The following is a 23,819-nucleotide window of genomic DNA, read 5'->3' as shown; positions in this document are numbered from 1 at the left end:
CACAAGCAGCTGCAAGGAGAATGGCCAATTATTCTAGAGGATTGTTGGCCGGGATGGAGCATGCAACCCACAGAAATAAAGCAAACCCTCACTCACCCGAGATGTGTAGAGGCAGCAGGATTTTCAACAGAGGAGGTTAAGCTCGAATACCATGTCCTGAGAGAGATCAGGCTTTATAAGCTTTATAAGCTCAGCTACAAATACTTGTTCCTGCCGTTTAGCAGCCAGACTTCAAATCTTAATTTATTGTGGAGTCCTATAGCTCAGTGGATAGAGCACTTGCCCCGCAAGTGAGAGACCTGGGTTTGATTCCCAGCAGAGCGAAAAGTTGGGCATGTTTCCTCACTCCACAACCCTCTGTTTACTGAGCAGCAAGTAGGAACCTGGTTGTTAGTCAATTAGCGGATCACTTTTCCGGAGGTAATAATTCCTTAAAAAAAAATTGGTCACACAATCCACGACTGTTTGTGCGATGCTGCTGAAGGGAATTTGCTGCTGTGTTTCGCCCACAAAATATAGTCAATTCGCTTTACAGTATATTCTGTGAAGCACTTTGAGACGTCTCGAAGATGTGATAAGTCGCTATATCAAATGCAAGGATTATTATTATTATTAATTTGCTGGGAAGGAAAACGGCACAGCAAAATTGAAACATCCACTGCTGTAGTGCTTGGACCTGACATCAGAAACTAAAGCTAGGTGGTTTCATACTTCAAAAAATTCAATTATTGAACTCCAGGTGCAACTGCACAAACACTTTCAACACCTGTATTGGCTTTTCATCAGCCTGGCGCCTGTGTCTGTCTGGCAGTCAATTTGTTTCTGCACAAGACTGTCCAAGCACAATATATAAAAGATACTTTTGTCTTTTTTGGAGAGGTAATCTGCTATGATAAATAAATACAGGAGGGCAGTAAAACATGGAACGCACTGGTTAGGATTACACGTGCCTGGGAGTGAGTAATGAGATTGCAATTTGATCAATAGGTTCTGATATCAAAAAACACAAACGTGAAGCTCCAATTAACTGAGACATCTTTTGCACTCAGAGAATAACTATAAAATATTTTACTTCATTCCCACTGCTTCTGATATGCTTTATGGGGGTAAGTAATAGAAAATCCCTAATGGATGATTAAAATCCCTAATGGATGATTTCAGCGCCTTGGGACGTCCTCCTGACGTGAAAGGCGCTCTATAAACGCAATCTTGTTGTTGTTAATGTGATGCTGAAATCTTGAGGACTGAGCTTCAACACACACTTAAGTACACACGTGCCTATTTACAAACAATGAATCTCGAAAAGCGATTCACCCAAAAGTAGGCAGCGCTGAGCTGGGTAGAGAAAGGGGAATTTAAAGCCAATAATAATAATCCTTGCATTTGATATAGAGCCTGGTCACGTCTTCAAGACATCTCAAAGCGCTTCACAGAATATATTGTAAAGTGAACTGACTATGGGCAGAATGCAGCAGCCAATTGTGCACAGCAATGTCCCATTCAGTCGTGGATTGAGTGACCAAATAATTATTATTATTTTTTGAAGAGATTATTATTCCCAGAAAAGCAATCCGCCAATTGAATAACAATCGAGTTCCTGCTTACTGCGCAGGAAACTTGCCTACGGTTTTGTCCTGACCTGCCTGGAAATCGAACCCAGGTTTGCGAGGCGAGTGCTCTAACCACTACGCTATAGAACTCCTCAATCCAAACCCAAGGCACAATCAAGTGGGTTTGAAGGCAAATGGCAGGTAATGGAGAAGGCAAAGACATTTTGAAAGAAAGTTCGAGAGAGTGGAGAGTTAGCGGCTGTAGGATTAGCCACAGACAGTAAATCAGAGGAAGTGAGGAACGAGCAATAACACCAACAAACAGCACTTATATCGTGTGTTTCCCATAGAATAAGCATCTCAAAGTGCTCATTACTGATTGGCGCATCGCTTTTCCTAGGATAATAATTCCTTTTTAAAAAAAATTGGCCACTCAATCCACAACTAATTGTGGGACTTTGCTGTGTGCCTGCCTCTTTTTGCCCACAAAGTATACAGTCAATTCACTTTACAGTATATCCTGTGAAGCGCTTTGAGACGTTTTGGAAGACGTGATAAGGCGCTATATCAAATGGAAGTATTTTTATTATTATTGCTCCTGAATGTGGTAGCGTAATTCATAACATTTTGGAGTAGAGCAAAATTATATTTTAAAGGGAAAACACTTTGACCTCCTCTTTCTCCCCCCTCACACACATTATCTAGCGGTCAGGTTCTGCAGTGCCACGTTAGGAAGCTTAGAAATAGTGGACACAACTTCTACCAACAGAAACTCATGCAGATAATCTCAGCAATAAAAATGAAAAAATGATGTCTGGGAAGGTGGCTCAAGGGAATAGAACACTGGGGAGATTGTACATGATGTCAAACGAGTTACAGCCTTGAACAAACTCCCCGCCATCTGTTGTTTTCTTTGTACTACAGTGAGATTCGGAGCTGAAATATCACATCAGTTGGACAGGCTGAAATTGCCATGAAAAACAACGCAATCTTTGTGGTTTGGATAATCCCTCTTCTCTCCCGGGAACTAAGTGCCTGTAAGGGGGATAAACTAGACTTCAAAACACAGCTCAGCTTCCCTGGCCCCTCCCGGTTTACTTCCTGGATTGTGCTGAGTTAGCTGATCTCAATTGGGAGGCAGGAAGGGGTGCTACAATTATTACCATCCCTTCGAGTTAGGGAGGAAGTCAGCCAGTTTGTGTCCCCAGTTGCTGTCCAGGATCACACCTCTGACAATGGAGCAATCTTCCTGCACTGCCTCAGCATGTAGCTCCAGTCTCCCAACCCCAACATATGAATATAAGAATTGCTAGACGAAAGAAGCACAACAACAACTTGCATTTATACCGCTCCCTTCATGTGGGGTAGAGTCCAAGAAAGCTTCACAGTGGCGGAGTCGGGAGGTGACCAAAAGTACGATCAAAAAGGTCTTTAGGTGGGATTTGAAGCTGGGGAGGGAAGGTGCAAGGCAGAAGATTGAGGGAGAGAGTTCCAGAGCTTTGGGGCATAGTGGCTGAAGGCACGAGGGACAAATAGCAGGCCAGAGCCAGTTGAGTGAAGACAGCAGGCGGTGGAATGGGAGGTAAGGCCACGGTCCATCTAATTCGCCTTCCACCATCCTTACCCTCCCCCTTCATTCGCAGGCTGTGTCCTCTAGTTCTACTGTTCAGTATAAGATAAAATAAACCAACATATGACTTAAATCCACAACCTTCTGCCCCAGCGATGAGATTACTTAGAATTGAGCCAAGCAAGAGAGTCTTTCTTTAAACCAAGTCATGTTGGAAATGGCATGCAGTACATACTCAAACCTCTGATCACTCTCTCTTTGAAGTGCGTGTTATCAGCATTTTCTAGCTCCGCCAAATAATTTCCATGGCAATGGTCATCCTAGCAAGGTCTCAATTTGTTGCCATGAATGGCTTGACTCAGGCAATGAGCTGGTAAAATGGGATCTGGGGTTATTCAGATGTTACTTCACATCTCTTCCAAATATGAATGGGATGACAACAAAGAAACAAACAACTGTGTAATTAAAACCGCTATTGAAATTAAGCAGAGTTGAATAATGAAAGAAAAGGAGCTGGTTTGCCAATAAATATAATGCTTGGATTGCCATTATTAAGAAACTGCGGTCAAGGGAAGCTAATTCTTTAAGCTTCCCCCCGCATTGGCTGACATATTTGGTTTGGATCAGGGATTGTATACAAGGGAAATTTAGAGCCCAATATTTATTGTAAAACTGGTAAATCAACTGTACTTTAGCAGAGCCTATATCCGGAAATAAATTAAGCAGTAGTTTCTGAAAGAGAAAAATAAGCATTTTGGTTATAGCACAATCTCCAGGTGAGGCATTAAACCAAGTTCAACCTCCTTCTTCCTCCTGTTCAGGTGGGCATTAAAGAGCCCACAGCACTATTCAAAAAGAGAAGGGAGTTTCTCTCTGCTAGTGTCCTGGCCAACAATCCCTCAAACAAAACTGTAGATAAAATTCACATCAGTTTTTTGTGGGACACTGCTTTGGGCAAATTGGCTGCCACAAATTCACAGTCAATCCACTTTACAGTATTTCCTGTGAAGCACTTTGAGACGTCTTGACAATGTGTTAAGGCGCTGTACCAAATGTAATTTTGTTGTTGTTGACAGAATATTCTGGGAAGTGCTTTGAGATGATGAGGCGCTATATCAAATGCAAGGACTATTATTATTATATTTTTGTGGGAGGCACAAAGGTGGACCATGTGGGAGCTGAAGTACCAAACAATTGAAGTCACAGAATGGACCACGTGTCACTGAATGTCTACAAATGTTAATTAATTAAACCCATTCAAAATGTCTTGGCACATCCAAGTCAGTAATCCCAAACTAGTCGGAAGCACTAACAACACAAAAGAGTATTAATCATTTCCCTTTGTAAAAGTGGAGTGAGCTACTCACGAGATGACGCCCAGTTTAGAATAGTTAAAAGCACATCTTAATATAGAGTAATGCAAACACACTATTCCTAGGGGAGAGATAGGAATACATAACTACTCTAGTATATCTCCCCCAGCCCCAGGATCTCTTACATTTCCATGCCCCTGTTTACCTAGCAGTAAGTAGGAACCCGGTTGTTAATTGATTTGTGGATCACTTTCCGGGGTAATAATCCCTTAAAATTGGTCACTCAATCCACAATTGTTTATAGGTCAGTTGGCTGCCGCGTTTCACCCACAAAATATACAGTCAATTCACTTTATCGCATATTCTGTGAAGTGCTTTGAGACGTCTCGAAGACGCGATAAGGCTCTATAAGGCGTGGAGTCCTGTAGCTCAGTGGTTAGAGCACTCGCTTTGCAAGCGAGAGACCTGAGTTCAATTCCAGGCAGGGCGAAACCTCGGGCAAGTTTCCTTACTCCACACGCCTAATAATAATCCCTCCAAAAAACCAAAAACAATAATTAAATTGGTCATTTTCAATCTACGATTGTTTGTGGGACATTGCTGTGCGCAATTGGCTGCCGCGTTCGCCCACAAATATACAGTCAATTCACTTTACAGTGTGTTCTGTGAAGCGCTTTGGGACGTCCTCCTGACGTGAAAAGCGCTATATCAAATGCAAGGATTATTATTATTATTATTATTATATCAAATGTAAGTATTATTTATCTTAATACACGGCTGAAGTTATGATCTTGCAAATACTATCGAGAGAAGCAAACCTGGTCAGCTCCTGTGGGAGTGGATTCAGAGCACCACAAAGCAGCTAGTTTTTAGCTGAACAAAGAGGCGCTCATTTTCCCACTTTTCTTTATTGAAAGGGATAGTGTGTGGTTTGGCAAGGGAGGTGGGGAGGCAACTCTGTAGCAGCAGAGCACTGAATACACAACCAGCAGATCACAAGCTGTAATATCAGCCTCGAGCATCTTTGAGCTCAGTCACACTCATTCAGCAGGTTGAGCCAGTTCATTTTCTGGGTGGTTAGAACAGCAAGCACTGTGTGTGTGTATAGAGGATATCACCGTGGGAATGTGGTAGAAACAAGATGATTTTACGCACAAACACATGTACGTCTTCTATCACTATTATTCTGCAACTGATTGAAAATCATGGTGTAATAGTGGAAAATATAGTAAAAAATGAGGTGGCTCAGTAGGTGAAAACACCCACTGCTTCACAACAACTTGCACTTCTGTTTTTTGTTGCACTTATATGGGTTTTGCAGCCCCTGGACTTCTGGTTTTGTCGAAAGTGAAAGAGAGCGTGAAGGAGACTGATCTGGCATTGCATTTACATACCTGGTTAAGTCTCAAGTTGTTTTATTTCCAGTTCAAATTCATGGCTTGAGATTCCACATACAGCAAGAACTTCAAACAAAGTTACACATGCTCACACCTCCTGGGAAGAGAGAGGAAAAATAAAGGAAATAGTTGATGACCAAAGTTATGTAATTATATGCCACTTTTTTAAAAAAAAATCATGAATCACTTTTACTCTTGAATTTGAGGCACACATCTGTGTAAAACATTGAATGCTAATGCAACTTTTTTTTAAAATAAATTGTTATTCAAAACATAGAAGAGAAGTTATAGTATTAGCTTTTGAATAAATGGTACCTGTATATTTGATACAGCGCCTTATCACGTCTTCGAGACGTCTCAAAGCGCTTCACAGAATACGCTGTCAAGTGAACTGACAGTATATTTTGTGGGCGAAATGAGTGCAAGTAGACATAGAGGGGCTTGCAGTTACAAACTGCCTGTGGCACGCTGATGTGCCAGCTGGAAGGGAAAGAACGAAAGGGTATATCGCTCTGGGCAGCTCAAATGCAATCTCCTCTGCTGTCAGCAGGCAGTTCTCTGGCAGCGCCTGAGAACAAGTTGGCTGCCTGCTCATTCTCTTAATGGACAGTCGATGCAAGTGTCCAGGATTTTTTGTTTGTTTGTTTGGCACATACAGAAACCCATCACCATGTAAAGAATCTCCAAGTTAAAATAACTAGAGTGCTATACTTCATTGAATATCAAGACATCATCATCAAGATATTGTATCCGCCATAACTGCAAAAGAAGCAATTCAACTCCCACCAGCTTCTAGAAAAATAATAAAAGGCTGTTCGGCCACCATTTCACCTCATGGCAGTTCAGTAAACCCATTTCCACTGTGACCCACAGACCCATCTGTCTCCCTTTTAATCCTACAATTCATTCTGTATCTATGCCCTTAAAAAGCCAGTGCGTTTCAGATTTTCAGCTTAGTGTGAAGAAATGTCCTCTGGATTTCATTTGAACTGGATTACCTCAAATTTTCTCATTTGAAGATTACATCCCCTTTTTCGGAATTCCTTCACCAGAGGGAACACTATTTTCATATATACTTTATCAATTTCCTTTATATTTAACCCACCCTCCCCCCCAAACTGACATCTCCTCTGCTTTAGGAAATAAAGCGCACATTTAGTCAGCCTTTCATCAAAGTCAAGTCCCTTTATGCCAGATACGATCCTAGTGAATCATAGCTGGACCTACTCCAAGTCCAGTATATCCTTTCCTAAGGTGCGGCTCCCAAGGCTAAACTTCAGATGAAGTCAGAGCCATGCTCTATAACCATCGTACTGTACTTCCTTGTTTTATATTTTAGATAATCATGATAAAACCTGGCACCCATTGGAAATAAAGTTTCACAATAATAATCCTTATGTTTTATACAACGCCTGATTAAATCAGTCAGACGCCTCAAAACACCACAGAAAATAATGTGAAGTGAATTGGCTGTGTACTTTGTGGGTGAAATGCAACAACCAATGGCGGACACCAATGGCGTTGTATAAAACGTAAGGATTATTATTGTGACTTTATTTCCAATGGGTGCCAGGTTTTATCATGATTATCTAAAATATAAAACAAGGAAGTACAGTACTACATTTATAGAGCATGGCTCTGACTTCATCTGAAGTTTAGCCTTCTGTCTTTGACCTTTAGCCTTTCTCTTTGACCGTGCCTTCAGCTCCCCTCTCGACTCTCTACCCCCTCCTCGCTCCCTCCCCTCACCCTGACCATTTTCCCCTTGCTCGGGTCCTGACCCAACTGTACAGCGCCTTGGGACGTCCTCCCGACGTGAAAGGCGCTCAATAAATGGAATCTTGTTGTTGTTGTGTCCCCACAAACAGTCGTGGATTGAATGACCAAATTATTATGATTAGCCAATCGAGTTCCTACTTACTGCTGGTAACCTGAGGTGTGTGGAGTAAGGAAACCTGCCTAAGGTTTCACCCGGCCCGGGAATCAAACCCAGGTCCTCTTGCTTGTGAGGCGAGTGCTCTAACCACTACGCTACAGGTAATGTACTATAGGGAAAACAATGACACTCAAGACAAAACACTTGCAATGTTGTGCCATACAAATTTCTGAGATACTAACTTAGGCTCTTACAATCTTTACTAAAATGTGATGTAATGCAGCTGAAAATGCTCTCTCTCTCCACAGACACATTTGGAAGGACATAACTATAATTGTGCTACTGGGTGTTTCCATAGATCAAGTGGGCGTAGTACAAACATTTTGCAAATCACCATTATGGTTTACTAAAAATCTAAACTGAGGAGCCACGGCTTGTGGTGCGGCCCGTTTCCAGAACCCTGGGATCCAGACATTGGGGCTGAGTGTGCAAGAGTACCAAAGTAGTGCAGCCTAAGTATAGGGCAATGCTGTCCTCTGCCAACAGAGATTCATGTCAATTGAAGGTCTGACCACCAAACGGAGTCCATTTTTTAAAAAAAAAAACCTTTCTATTCCATCCATTTAAACTTTTTAACCTGAGGGTATAAAAGGTCTAATTAAATAAAGCAATTTACCAAGACTTTCCAACTTGCTGTTCATAAGGATAAATTAGTAAATTAGACAATGTAATATAGTACACTAAAAGGAGGCACACCTACATTACAAGCTGCTTCAGGGCTCTTTCAGTCCAGAGGATTAAGGAGATAATCAGAAAAGTCCAACCTTGTTTACAGAGTTATTGCACAGTAATGGTGAACTGCACAACTATACTCTGCTGAAACTAACTGGTGTCAAATTGAAATCAAATCTGAATGTAATTTCCAATTCTTACTAGAGTTGTATTACAACTTTGCATTTGCCGATAATGGGGCGAGCGAAGCGGGGGACGCAAAGCAGGCCGGAGCCCGCTTAACGGAGAGGGCGAACAGCATGGTGGGGGGGGGGGGGGGGTTAGGAGGTCAGAAAGGAAAGGGGGAGCAAGACCGTGGAGGGCTTTGAAGGTGAGGACCAGGATCTTGAACTGTATCCTCTGTGTGATGGGCAGTCCTTACCTAGCAGCAAGTAGGAACCCGGTTGTTAGTTGATTGATGGATCGCTTTTCCGGGGGTAATAATTCCTTCGAAAAAAAAATTGGTCATTCAATCCACGCCCAGAAATTATAAAGTCGCTACACTTTGAGATGTCTCAAAGACGTGACACGGCGCTGTATCAAATGCAAGGATTATTATTATAGCAGATACAGAGAATGCAACCACTTATTAAAGCCAGCTAACGTTTCACAGATTAAAACAAAGGGTTTGCTTAACATATCATAGCAGATAGCAAGCATATAATAATAATCCTTTGCATTTGATATGTTTCACGTCCTCTGGACGACTCAAAACACTTCACAGAATAGACTATAGAGTGAATTGACTGTATATTTGTGGGCGAAACGTGGCAGACAATTGCACACAGCGGTGTCCCACGAACAGTCATGGATTGAAGTGACCAAATTATCATCGTTTTTTTTTGAGGGATTATTATCAGGCGCGTGGAGTAAGAAATTTGCCCAAGGTTTCGCCCTGCCAGGAATCGAACCTAGATCTCTCGCATGCGAAGCGAGTGCTCTTTTAATAATAATAATCCTTGCATTTGATGTAGCCCTTATCACGAGTGCTCTAACCACTGAGCTACAGGACTCCACAGAGTATGTAGAGGAACCAACAGTAATTTGGTCAGACTACAAATTATCTGATTTGAGAGATGATTGAGCCATGTGAAAGGTGGTAGAAGATGGACATAAAAGTGTACTGGCATAGGATTATAAGTAATGCACAACACAAGATTTTACAAAATCTGCCCAGGCCAGCCAACTCTACTAGACTGAAAGAATGTTTGTGTACAGAGGACCTTATTTGGAGATAAAATCAAGAGCTTCTGCATATCGAACGAGTGACAGAATATAATAGAATTACTTCGCGGCTGCAGAGATGATGTGTTCGAACTGACAGTTTTGCCTCCAGACTTCATTAACAATAAACACGCAAAGCATTACCAGAGTTGGTATTATCCATTGTCTGGGTCCCCCAACCCCTTTCTCAAAGCTACACACACGTTTTACTGCTCTGAACAATGGTGTCTGCACCGTACCATAACCCAGGCACTGGTACAATGAAAGCGTCTGTACATTGCTCTCATCCCCTAACCACCGCCCCTCTCCTGCCACCTCAATGCCTTCTGAATTTCTGAACCTTTTAAGGTCCCACCTCCTTTATGGTTTTGCTCAAATTGGTTACATATTAATATATGATATTCCAGGAATTCAATATACTTCATACAACCTCTCATCCTTTTGCAGGTAATTACATTTGTAATTGTAATTTTGTAGTGACTGTTTGGTGGACAAATGCAGCAGCCAGTTTGCACACAATCGTGAATTGAATAATAATAATCCTTGGATCTGCTATAGGGCCTTGTCACGTCTTCTAGACGTCTCAAAGCGCTTCACTTTACCAATTAATCTTGAGGATTGTAGCAAAGGGCAGGAATGGTAGTGAGTGCTTGCTAACACTACTGTACAACAATCCACAGGCTAGCAAAGAGATAATCTACACAAGCTAATGTATCTTCATTCCTACAGTGAGGGGATAGTGATGAGCATTTAGCAGACAGTGACAAATTAGGCTTTTTTTGGGGGGGTGGGGGGGAGGATGGAAATAGCAGAAACTGTGCATCCGAAACGAGACAAATCTAGGTCACCAATTAAAAGTGTACAAATTAGAAGATACTGAAGGGGCAACGCAATGATAATACCATGACACTGTGCCCTAATGGCATAAGATGTAGGTCAATGGCTGTGATCCAACAACCACAGGTTACTGTCCAGTGTGCAGGGAACTGCAAGAGAAGCTCACAAGGAGAGAGAACAGTCATTAGCATGTAATATTGGTGAGAGAGAGACACAAACACACACAGTTAATATCAAACTATATATAGGTGCTCATTGTTAATATCAGACTAATTAGATGTGTCACTGTTAATATCAGTACACACACACACACAATCTAAAATTCAGCTGTTGTATACACAGGAAAGCCTGGAAATGGGAACAAGAACCTGGGTAAACTAAGGAAACATAAAAGTAAAAGGAATGGGACAGAAAATGTAGGCCAAGTAACATGAAAAAGAAATGTATGGATTCAAGATTGCTATACATTCACAAATACTGTTAAGTGATGCAACTACTTGCATTTTGTGAGTGGAAACGGCAGCCAATTTGCACACAGTAAAGTCCAACAAACAGCCACGGAATGAGTGACCAATTTTTTTTGGGGGGGTTTCGCCAGGACATTGGGAGAGAGAGAGAGAGAGAAACTCCGTTCTGTTTTCAAATAGTGCCATGGGATCTTTAACGTCTATTTGGAGACGTGAGCTCGATTTAATGTCTCATTCAACGGACAGCACCTCCGACAATGCAGCAGACACCCAGCGCTCCAGCATCAGCAAAAACGATATGAATTCCGATGTGGGGCTTGAACCCACAACCCTCTCCAGTAACTTGCCAAAGTAAACATTCTCCACGTGGATTGCGATGACAAATTGCTGTTTAAACTTTCTTCACTGCAGAGATTTTTTTAAAAGAACTTCAGAAGGAAAGCAAAGTGAAAATCGAAAAGCATCAGAACAAAAAATATCAAAAAATAATAAATTGGCGCAATCGACTGCCACGTTTCGCCCAAAAAATATACAGTCAATTCACTTTACAGTATTTCCTGCGAAATAGCTTGCGATGTCTCGAAGACGTGATAAGGCGTTATATCAAATGCAAGGATTATTATTATTATTAATAATTATAGCAGAGGCCTTGAGAGAAGGAAGGGAAGCACAGTACCAAAGGGGTAGATCAAGTTCTCTACATCCAAGCTCAATGTACATAACTGCTCAGGATTTACAGCGAGAAATCAACACTGAAATCTCTTTCATATGCCCTTAATCTTTATCCCATGTTGTCATGGTAACCATCTTTACAATATCTCCAGTTGATGGCAGACTTCTGGAATCACTTGGACACAGAGAACAGCAATTTATAATCCTCAGATTATCCATGGAAGCAGCCAATTAACTAAGGACAATGGCTTCCTTTAAATGAAAGATGTGGCCCTTTCTCCATCCTCACCAATTTGCTTCACCATTACAACGATTAATGATTAAATCTCCAAATCAACATTTTGAGTGTAGAGTAAATGTGCCAGGTTAATTATTAACCTCCTTTGGTAAGTGGCACGTTACCAGTTTAAGATTCTCACATTGTGCCCTGTTATCATGGATCCCAGAAATCATTCTTTTTTCATGGTTCAACTGGAATGGATTACGCTATGATTGGAACTATCATGTGAAAAGATTGCCAGCAAACTTGCTGCCCTTACAGGTCAATTTCTTACATCAACCTCATATTTTAAACTTTACATTAAGTGTTTTTATTTGTGCTCCAACTATTATAACTTAAATTTAAAAGCAGTTAGTTACCTTCGTTCATTTCCTGTCTCGCCATCTCGCTGCATCAAAACAGACATGCTTTTATCCATTACATAAGAACATAAGAATTAGGAGCAGGAGTCGTCCATTCGGCCCCTCGAGCCTGTGCCCCGCCATTCGATAAGATCATGGCTGATCTTCAGACCTAACTATAATTACCTGCCCTATCCCCATATCCCCTAATCCCTCTATTTTTTAAAAATCTATCAGTCTCAGTCTTGAAGATGTTCTGGCCCTTCTGGGGGAATGAATTCCATAAAGTCACTGCCCTCTGAGTGAAGAAATGTTTTCTCAACTCTGTTCTAAAAGGCTGACCCTTAATTTTCAGACTGTGACCCCTGGTTATAGATTCTCCCACCGGGGAAACAGACCCTCAGTGTCTACTTTATCAGCCTTTAAGAATCTTATATGTTTCAATAAGATGTCCCCGAATTCTTCTGTACTCTATACAGAATACAGCCCCAGTTTATTCAGCCTATCCTCACAGGTCAGTCCCCTCATCCCAGGAACTAACTGAGTGAATCTACGCTGCACCCCCTCGAGGACAAGTATGTCCTTTTTTAAATAGGAGACCAAAACTGCACACAATACTCTCGGTGCGGTCTCACAAGGCCCTATACAGTTGCAGCAAGACTTCCCTACTCTTGTACTCTAAACGCTAACATGCCATTCGCCTTCTTAGTTGCTGCTGCACCTGCAAACTAACTTTTTGAGACTGGTGCACGAGGACACCCAAATCCCTCTGCACACTAACACTATCTAATCTCTCCCCTCTAGAAAATATGAACATGTAGCTGAAAAGAAATCTCCATCTGATTTCCCCTTCCCCCAAATTTTCTTTTTGCCAATGACATCAAGTTGCTTATTGAAGTATCTTTCTTCACTGTAATATTCTCCCGGTCCAGGACGCAGGATGCCACTCTTGACCTAGGTCAACGTCATTCCATAATCTATTAGAGTTTGGATGATACGAGTTGACTCACTCACTCGGTTTTCTCCTTGTGAGCAATTTTTCTTCTCCATTTGGCTTGTCTCCCAAATGACTTTGTGGAGCTTAGAAACTCAGCGTGGGGGAAGCCCTGGTCACCCTCTATGTATTCTCGGTGGTTTTCCTTCATCGAGGCTTCTAGAAATCTCTGCCTGTTGCAGAACCAAACCTGCCATTCCAAAGCGGACGCACTTTCCCCTTCAGTCTTTTCGAAATAGAGACTGAGGGGGAAAGCATTGATCCAGCATTTGTATTGTAATAATAATCTTTGCATTTGATACAGCGCCTTATCCCGTCTTTGAAACGTCTCAAAGGGCTTCACAGAATATATTGTAAAATGAATTGACTGTATTTTTGTGGGTGCAACACGGCAGCCAATTGTGCACAACAATGTCACACAAACAGTCATAGATTGAGTGACCAAATTATTATTAATTATTGCACATGTCATGTCCTGAACTATATACAGGATGAACTATTCATTTTTTGTGCTACTTTCACCAAATCCTCCCAACTTAGATTTTCATATAATCTGTTTGCTTCACCAGCATTAGCAGTCCGACTATTTATCCTTGGTTGGAAAGAATTCTCCTTTGGCCCTTTAATGCGTATGGAGAAGATTTAATTTCCTCTCTCTCTCATAAACCATTTTTATTATAAAAAATACACTGCTTTCAAAAATTTCTATTATAGCTCTCAGAACTAATCTTGCCCGTGAGCATCGCTTAAAAATATGCTAGTTGCTCTTTTGAAGAGAGGCTTTTTTGGTGCACAACGCTATACAACATGCCAGTTATTGTCACAGCAGCATCTGGAGGAAATGCTTGTTCTCTCTCCGTTCCCCCAATCACCCAAACTCAACCGCAACTCAAAACATGCTGAACACAATGAGAGCTCAATGTTTACAAAAAATTGAAGGTGAATTTAGTGGTCGGGGGGTGGAAAGGAGGAAACGAGAAGGAACAGGGGAATTGTGAGAATGAATGAACCTGCCACGGAAAGATGGAAATTGGAATCATTGCCTCCTTCCAATTGCATGCAAGATTGCCTAGACATTTATAATAATGTACAGAAACATGGTGACAGGTAGAAATTATAACCAGCTCATAATATGCAAGCACTTCACATGTGCACATCAAATCAAATCAAAAATGCAATTCCTTTGAGGTAGAAGTCTATTATGTGTTCTTCTCAGCTCTCATACAGTTCTGTCATTCCAGGAGCACTCAATCGCCCCCTACCCCCTTCCCCCGCACATCTCCTCAGCCAAGAGGTAAATTGTAGAACCATTAGGAGATGCAACAGAGATCAACTTCGACCTACAATTCAGTCCCTTTATGGAAGGACTGTTCGGGGAGTGGGACTAGTTGGCAGCTCTTTAAAAAAGTCGACACAGGCACAATGGGCAAACGGTCTCCTTCTGTGCTGTAAGATTCTATGGAGTCCTGTAGCTCAGTGGTTAGATCCCTCGCCTCGTAAAGCGAGAGGACATGGGTTCAATTCCCGGGCAGGGCGAAACGTTGGGCAAGTTTGCTTACTCCACACACACGCCTCTGATTATTAGCAGTAAGTAGGAACCTGGTGTTAGTCGATTGGCAGTTCGCTTTTCCGGGATAATAATCCCTACAATTTTTTAAAAAATAAATAATAATTTGGTCACTCAATCCACGACTGTTTGTGGGACGTTGCTGTGCGCAATTGGCTGCCGCGTTTCACCTACAAAATATACAGTCAATTCACTTTACAGTATATTCTGTGAAGCATTTTGAGATGTCTCGAAGATGTGATAAGGGGTTATATCAAATGCAAGGACTAGTGTTATTCTATGACAAGACTTCTTCTCACCAAATCCCTCCAATTTGGCAATCCAGCCATTTTTGGGGGGTGGGGGAGGAGGAAAGTGGAAGAATAAAAAAAAGCTATTACTCCCTTAGCACTACATGCTTCAACACCATTGCACTTGTCTTTATGATAAATAGAATCATATGGATTCATTCACCACACAAATGATTTAAATTGATTAACATTCAGAATTGTACAAATCATTTGGTTTTCAAAAAAGAGCATTTTGAAAATAATCCACAGTAAACAGTGTTAGTTCTGAGTTTCATCCGCATTTACTTCAATCAGGATTTGTACATAATTGGGGTGAATGAGAATAACAGATTGAAATGTTATGCTTGAAACAGGATTAATCCTGGCTCAGGTACGTGTAATCCAGGCTCCACTGTGCTGTGGCTGCACTTCTAATAGTCAGAGACAGGCGATTAGGCAACACAGAACCTCATTCATTAACTGCAACAACTGGTCCATTGCAAAGCTGGAAGTCTTCAGACTAATATCTCTACGATTACAGATAGACTGAATCTCACAGCCCTGACTAATGGAAGGAAAGCCCACACTTGCTTGAAGCGACCTCGTAAAATGGTCTGAGGTCAGCTTGAGTTCCAGCTTCACTGAACACACAAACCTGCCCCCAATTTGTCAGCAAATTGACAGCTGCAGTTCGCACTGGTGTAAGCGAGCAGGAACACCTCAACCCTAAAGACTTGGATGTTAACACTGGGTGCACAATATAGCGTGGTATACATATCTCATACTTTTCTTCCCTCGAACCTGCATCACATCAACATATGCCCAGAGGATAGGCAATCTAGCTAGACTCCTGACCACCTCACACTCAATTACCCCCACCATTTGAAATTAGAATTACACCAAAAGAAATTACTTGGTCACTCAATCCATGACTGTTCGTGGGATGTCGTTGTGCGTAATTGGTGCCGCGTTTCACCCAGAAAACACAGTCAACTACTTTACTGTGTATGCTGTGAAGCGCTTTGAGATGTCTCAAAGACGTGATAAGCCACTATATCAAATGCAAGGATTATTGTTACATTATTCTAGAAGGTGAGCAGTAGGAGAAACCAACTTCTGCATCGCACAAGGCCATAACCATAAAATGTAAAACACTGCATTTGCATAAGGACTACAATGCATTTAGTGATGTAAACATGTCACAGGGAAAAGGGAGAGGAGAGGGTACAGATTATAAAACTGTTTGTTCCGAGCCATTTTAGATTCTATCAAGATTTGTAAAATGAGGCGCAGCGGAGTGCTGAATGTACTAAAGTACTAGCAAACCAGAATTCAGAACAGGTGCAGTCACCAAGGTCAATGTATTCATTTAACTGAAGCATGAATACACACACTTAATAATAGGTCAGCTGCATTTTCCACACCCATTGGCACAAAGCCACTTGTACAGTCTTGGCTTGACTTCCTTCAGGATAGTGAACAGGTACAAATATTCCTTTTCAATTGCCTCCAATTTCCACGTTTTATTTTGCACTTAATTGCAAAAACAATGACAATTGCTGTGAAATCCTTCATAAAGGGAGCGAAATGCAGAGTGCTCCTGTGATAATTTCTCAAAATCTCTGACACCCTTTCGTAGCAACAGTATAAAGTGAAATATAATACAAAGGGAAATTATACAAGGTCCAAAAATCAGGAAGTGATTACAATATGCAGGTCATGCAGCCATCATTAATTATTATTCCACATCCCTGAGCTAAGTCAGGACCATATCCATAATTACAATCGATTCTACTAAAAACAGAATCAACACTAAAATGACATGATGTAGCTATAGACTATAGTAATAATAATCCTTGGATTTGATATAACGCCTTATGTTTTCGAGACGTCTCAAAGCACTTGTGGGACCTGCTGCATAGATGCTCAAGAGCTCAGGATTACAATTGTGGCACCTGAGTGAAGATGGCACTTTTATTTTCTACGCTTCTCTCATTCCCTCACCTCTCACTGCCAGGCACCATGTATTAAGTCAACTTGCTCCTGACTGCTTTGTCAATGGCAGTCAGTCCGAAACACTGGGGAAGATTTCATAGGATTTCTTTCTTTTTCTCTCCCTCCCTTCTTTTCCCCCCAAATGAGAATGCACCCGCCTCATTTACCAGCAGCACAATACAGCTATCTTTGCAGGTCTGTACAGAGCTCTGCACCAGTACAAAACCCAGCCTATTCTGAAGATGCTTTGTCCAACTCCTTCCTACCATGTTGGCATAAGGTAGCTATTGACTATAGTAGTAATAATAATAGTATGCTGTAGTAAACATAAAAGCAAGCTGCATCTTGCTTAGCCATAAGAATAATCCGCCCCATCTAAACATGGGGCACATGACCTAAAGACCATGTGTGGTTTTACTGATTTCAACTCTTCAGTTCAGATCTGTCCAACAGCATTTACAACAATGCTAAAATCTATCAGGAAAGACTTTTGCTGCAACTGTTATACGGTACATTTCACACAATTGTTTTGGGTCTTTGCTGTGCTCAAATCGGCTGTATTTACCTAGAAACACAATAGCTACACATGACAGCAGTTACTATGACGTACTCTGCAATGCTGACATTAGAGAAGCTGCATCAAATTCAAAGATTATTATTTTTCCCATTCTCTAGGCCTATTGCAGCATCTCTACGGTATCCACAGAATGCAGCTAATTCAGCTTTGGTCGTACTAAGCACATAGTTAGAGCCAGACAGGAGGACTGAAGCATAAAATGAGCGAACATCTATTAAAAACTATGACACGAGCAACAAAACATTTGAATGAACAGAGGTGAATTTTGAATCACAATGTACAAGTTAGCAGTCAGACCTGCATAATTCCTGCCAGTCAAATCTTCACTTAACAAACAAATAGGTGTCCCAAGTTTCTTTACAACTATTACTGTATTATAGTACTTACAATCTATGCTGATAGGCGGTGCACTGGTTAGCAGTTACAGTTTAGGTTCATTCGGGAAGAGGATGATTACCACATTATTTCAAGGAACAAGGTCCTTTCAACATCACAACAGAGGACTGAAACAGATGGCATTCCAGCAATCAGCATAAATTATGTACACATTATCCAAACAGCCAATACCATAAAGGGAAGAGCTCTCCTGAAATATGCAAAATCTCCAGTCAAATTTTAACGTGTATGTAGGGGGAGACAATTGTACTCTATTTCAATTAAACTGTATTGAATTTTATATTCAGTCTACAAACACAAAACACCTGGAAACTACAACAATACAGTTAGCCAAAATGAAAACAGAAGTCATTGGGAACACTCAGCAGGTCAGGCAGCATCTATGGAGAAAGGAAAGTGAGTCAACGTTTCGGGTCCACGACCCTTCATCAGAACTGGGACATATTGGGAAGGAGAGGCTTTTAAGGGCTAACAGAGATGGAGGAGGCAGGGCAAGGAAGACAAAGGAGAAAATGGGGTAGAGGACACAGGATTATGGCCAGAGAGCCTTACAGCCCTCTGGCCTCAACATTGATGTCAATAATTTCAGACCATAACAGTTCACCTTCACAATTCTGACTGGGGCAGAAAACAAATGCTTAAATCAAAGCATTCACAATATATGAGAACACCCTTAGCCCTGAAACCCAACGAATCTCAACAACCAAAGAAAAATGTTCACAGTTTCACATTATACCAAGTGTGCTTCAATCTACCTCCCACTATTCAGGGCTGAACTACAGTTTTACATTTACTAATTTCACTAGAGGGTTCCGTATAAACTGAGCAAATGATCTCCTGATCAATGGGGAACAGAAAAATAAATCCACTTAGAAGAATATGAGACCTATGGATCGCATCCACCCTTCATGTATGGGAGTGATATAGTCTGAAATCACTCAGTAAACAGCTGTTCACTGACATTTACCCGCTACCAAGATTATACAACACCATTGACTTCTGATGCCACGTTTCACTCAGAAAACATAGCCTATTCACAGTATATTCTGTGAACCACTTTGAGACATCCCAAAGATGTGATAAGGCGTGATATCAAATGCAAGAATTATTATTATAACTTGAATGATAAAGAGGTCCAGGGCTGGGAACAGGATGGACACCCCAAAATTACGACCGCACATTGACACTACCATATTTTTGACGGGGCCAAAAAGAGAAGATCCTAATAAGTTTGAATGCACTTAGAATGACCTTGACAAGCTATAGCAGAAAGGCTCCATCCAAGTCAGTCAGTAGAGTGTCCATAAACCCCTTTTCCCGCATTTCAGTGGGTTATATCAGAGCACCATTCTCACTATTGGAACATTGACCTCACTTTTTGGATTTAAACACTAATCTTTGATAAGAATGAAGTCAATGTCCTGCATTAATACATAATATTATACCTCTTAGTATTATATAACTAATATATGTATTATAATATTATGTTATTATACTTCAGTCACCCTCCTACCCCTACCCTTCCTGTCCTCCACCCCCTTGATCCCAGCTTGGGTCCAAATCGCTGACTGCCCAGGGCCTTGGGACAACCTCCTGACCCGAAAGGCGCTGTGTAAATGTAATTTGTTGTCGTTGTATTGAGAATTTACCAGAACCTCCAGAATGTTATCCAAGTGTATTATTTAACAAGTGTATGTATGGCTTAAAATTCAAAACAGAATCATCTTCTCTCACACCACTGCTGAAGAAGTCAGAAATCAATTTAAAAAAGAAAATATTGAATCCTTCCAATAATAAAGAAACTTTCAAAAAGCTTTTGTTAAATAACCTCCTACTTGGGATAAAGAACTCAATGCATTGATGTTGCCTGGTTACCAATCATGGTTAATCTTATCTATTCTGTTCCTGAAGACAGTGACTCATAGCAGCATACAGCCTGAACAGCGACAACCTCCATCACTATCCCACTAGTATATCCACTGAGTGACTAGATAGCAAGCAGACGTTTCAAATAATAATCCTCGCATTTGATACAGCACCTTATCACGTCTTCAAGACGTCTCAAAGCGCTTCACAGAATGTATGAGACGCCATCCGGCGTGGAGGGCGCTATATAAATCCAAGTTGTTGTTGTTATATTGTCAAGTGAATTGACTAAATTTTGCGGGCAAAATACAGCAGCCAATTGTGCACAGCAGTGTACCACAAATAGTCGTGGAACGCGTGACCAAATTATTATTATTATTTTCTTTTTTGTAGGGATTATTACCCCCGGAAATGCGATCCACCAATCCACTAACCACCGGATTCCTTCTTACTGCTAGGTAAAATATCCAGCAAAGCCAACCCAAATCTGCCCTCCAAAGGTCTCTCAAATAAATAATTTGATCTAAGATTACACTTTGATCTTAATTTGTTCTCAGGTTCTTAAATACTGAGGAAAAGCAGTTTCCAGATTAAGATTGAATTGAAGAATTTAGGCTTGGTCACCCCGGAGTGGGCATTGGGGTAACTGCTGGAGTCTAACCAGCAAAAACCGCATAGCCTGCCATTGAAACAAAAACAGAGAGAGCTGGGAAAACTCAGCAGGTCAGGCAGCATCTATGGAGAAAGGAAAGTGCTTCAACGTTGACTCACTTTCCTTTCTCCATAGATGCTGCCTGACCTGCTGAGTTTTCCCAGCTCTCTCTTTTTGTTTCAGATTCCAGCATCTGCAGTATTTTGTGTTTTGTAGCCTGCCATTGATATCGCTGACTGGCAAGCTTTCCCACTGCTTGTCCAACTAGGACCACGCTACCCAATATGGCTTTGGCTTTCAGGGTTAACAGGAGATTAGCGGGAGAATTCCCTGCCCCAGTGACTGGTCTGCCCTCCCAAGTCCTAACGATCAGTCAGGCTGTCATCAGCGGTGTGACATCAAATCGAGTCCAGGAAATACCCAGGAAAGGAAATATATTCAAGAGTAATGGGACCTTCTTCAATTCCCATATGCTGCATTCAGAAGGTGCAGATGGGAAGGAGGGATGAAAAAGGATCATAGAGAAAAAGGTCATCTCTAAAGAAGAAATCCATAGGGAGAGTCAAACCTACATGTAAAACACCACTGGTCGGTGGATTCCCATGCTGTAAAGTCAAATCAGTCAGATGAGAGGAACAGGAATAACAAAGAATTGCTACAACCCTATATTAATGAAGAGGCTCAAAGCGAAACTCTAAAGATGTTTATTATATTCTTTGGTGCACGGGTGGTCTTTTTACTTCAAACAACTTGAAGCAAGTCACCTGCAGCAGACTTTGCTCAATAATCACCCCTTTTCTGCAGATAAGCTGTTAGTCCTTTGGCAGCTGTGCTTCTGGTATGCTGCCCATGTCATCCACACTCAGATTTATGAGCTTCCATAAAGAGGCTGCAAAGTCTGAGCACCGATCCAAGAGGGAATGTTAAACAAAACCCACCCAAGGACAACTTTCATAATCCCGCAACAGGGTTGCTATACTTACGTTAGAAATTTCCATTGGAGACGAGCTGAGGCCCTTTTCTATTAATCCCACTTTCCAGTTCTTTCTCCACATCTCTTACTATTATTCTATTGACCCAGTGAAAAGGGGGTTAATATTCAAAGCCATGCATTATCACACCTCTGCGAAGCAATAAAATGACAACCAAAAGGATTGATTGAACCAAACTAGTAATACATCAGCCAACATACAATTTGTTTCAGCACATTTTCAACCCATCTTCCAATTACAGCATGATAATTGCTCTAGATAATTGTAAAACCACAGTGTTTGTCCAGGTTTTTATGCGTGTAGAGTGTTTTGAGGTAATGTGGAAGGCCAGTATCAGGGGATCAGGTCAGATGCTTAAGGCCTCATTAAATGTGCTGACATCTTACATTGCTATGGGAGTTGGACAGGTTGCGAGAAGTTTTTAAATATTCAACAAGGAATTAGACCCCACCCCCCAACCCTCCTGATCTGCCCAATGTTTGCAAACTGAAAACGTGATGAAAAGGCTCCCTGTAGCTGGCTCCCAGCTCAAAACACTCTCCACACATCAAAAGCTCTGGTTTTACAATTCTCTATAGCAAATTGTCTATAGCAAAGAATACTTCCTTCTGTGCTGTAGGATTTTAAGAGTCCATCATTCTATGGATTCACTGATCTTGGCTGGCAGCAGCAAGGCACTGTAAGGGATTTAATGGCTTTGGGCAACAACTTGAAAGTGCATCTGTGTATACTTGTCTAGTAATAATCCCTGTAATAATTGCAATAATCCTCAACAAAAAAAATAAAAATTGATCACTTCAATCCACAACTGTTTGTGGGACACTGCTGGGCGAAATTGGCTGCCGTATTTCGCCCACAAATATACATTCTATTCACTTTACAGTCTATTCTGTGAAGCACTTTGAGATGTCTAGAAGACGTGAAAAGCGCTATATCAAGTGCAAGGATTATTAGTATTATTATATTATCATGCTCTCTCTCTCGCAACAAGAGGAATGAATTAACAGCAGTACCTCAAAACTTGAAATGATACATAGATAGTCCTATAAAACATTTTCATTTGATGTATTGCACTGGAGGAGCATTAAAGAATAAATATCTCGAAGTGCTTCAAAATAACAAGGCTTGACAATCAGGGCGAGTTTGAAGACATTTACGAAAGACACAGTCAAAGTGAGGTGTTTAAAGAGGATTTTGAAGGTGGGAGACTAGTGCAAAGCAAGGAGATTGGGGCAGAGCTCCAGAGAGCAGAGACATACTCGCTGAAAGCTTAGAAACACTCATTCTCACCATCTAACAAACCTACGACTTCTAGTAGCATTTGGTAACAGAATCATGACTATTTTGCCCACAAAATATACAGTCAATTCACTTTACAGTATATTCTGTGAAGCGCTTTGAGACGTTTTGAAGATGTGATAAGGTTGCGATATAGAATGCGATATAGAATTATTATTATTAATCACGACTGGCTAAATAAAATCCAGTGATGGGGAAAAGTACAAGCTAAACAGGAGGAGGAATGATACACAAGAAATGAACATGTTATGGGGAAAAGACGCTGGTTGCTGCTGCTTAAAATCTTTGGTAACTAAGTTTCCTCACAGGCCTCATAAATTCTGAGACCACGTGAACTGTGAATTGTGTTACAGGGAGTCCCTCCCAAACCCATTACTCAATGCAAATTGTGATTTCCTCTTCCCCCCCTCCTCATTGTTAAGTTTACAATATACCTTGACAGAGGCATGAATGTGGGTGTTGGCTTTTATAACCATCGAAAGTCAACATTCCACTTGCTGCTTAATTTGCTACGAGACGCCTTTCTCACTACCCACAGTTTCAGCTAAGTTTGCACCGATGGCAGCACGTGATAGAGTGACAAAGGTGGTTAGTTCAGCGCATTGCTCAAAGTGCGTTCTTGATGGGTGAGGTACGTGCCGGTACATGTCTAACCAAAAATATATTTTGTAAAAAAAGTTGCTCTGCTTAGGCGAGATCACAGAGGAGTGTACGCACAGGATTTAGATATCAATCACTTATTTGATTGCGTGCATGTGGTTTTAAGTATACACAATGTCAGTTATTGTAACAGCAATACCTGGGACATACAGTATATAATTTGGGACATGACATATCAAGCGATTCCAGGATGGTGGAAGGTGAACTGGATGGACCTTGGCCTTCTTTCATCTAGCAATTCTTATGCTAATGTA

General features: G+C 41.2%; 1 protein-coding gene across 3 annotated transcripts in view; it reads right to left on the bottom strand.

The window, feature by feature from the left end:
* Positions 1-23,819, bottom strand: part of sipa1l3 (signal-induced proliferation-associated 1 like 3) — a 99,287-nt gene that overhangs the window by 56,585 nt on the left and 18,883 nt on the right. For all 3 annotated transcript variants that reach the window (XM_042345419.1, XM_042345418.1, XM_042345420.1), the window contains exon 2: positions 5,828-5,927. The gene's annotated coding sequence lies outside the window, so the exon portion shown is untranslated. The remainder of the gene's footprint in view (positions 1-5,827; positions 5,928-23,819) is intronic.

This window comes from Callorhinchus milii, unplaced genomic scaffold (assembly GCF_018977255.1).
Source record: "Callorhinchus milii isolate IMCB2004 unplaced genomic scaffold, IMCB_Cmil_1.0 Scaffold45, whole genome shotgun sequence".
Classification (NCBI taxonomy): Eukaryota; Metazoa; Chordata; class Chondrichthyes; order Chimaeriformes; family Callorhinchidae; genus Callorhinchus; species Callorhinchus milii.
The sequence above is the reverse complement of the archived record's forward strand: the minus strand, read 5'-3'. Positions and strand labels throughout refer to the sequence as shown.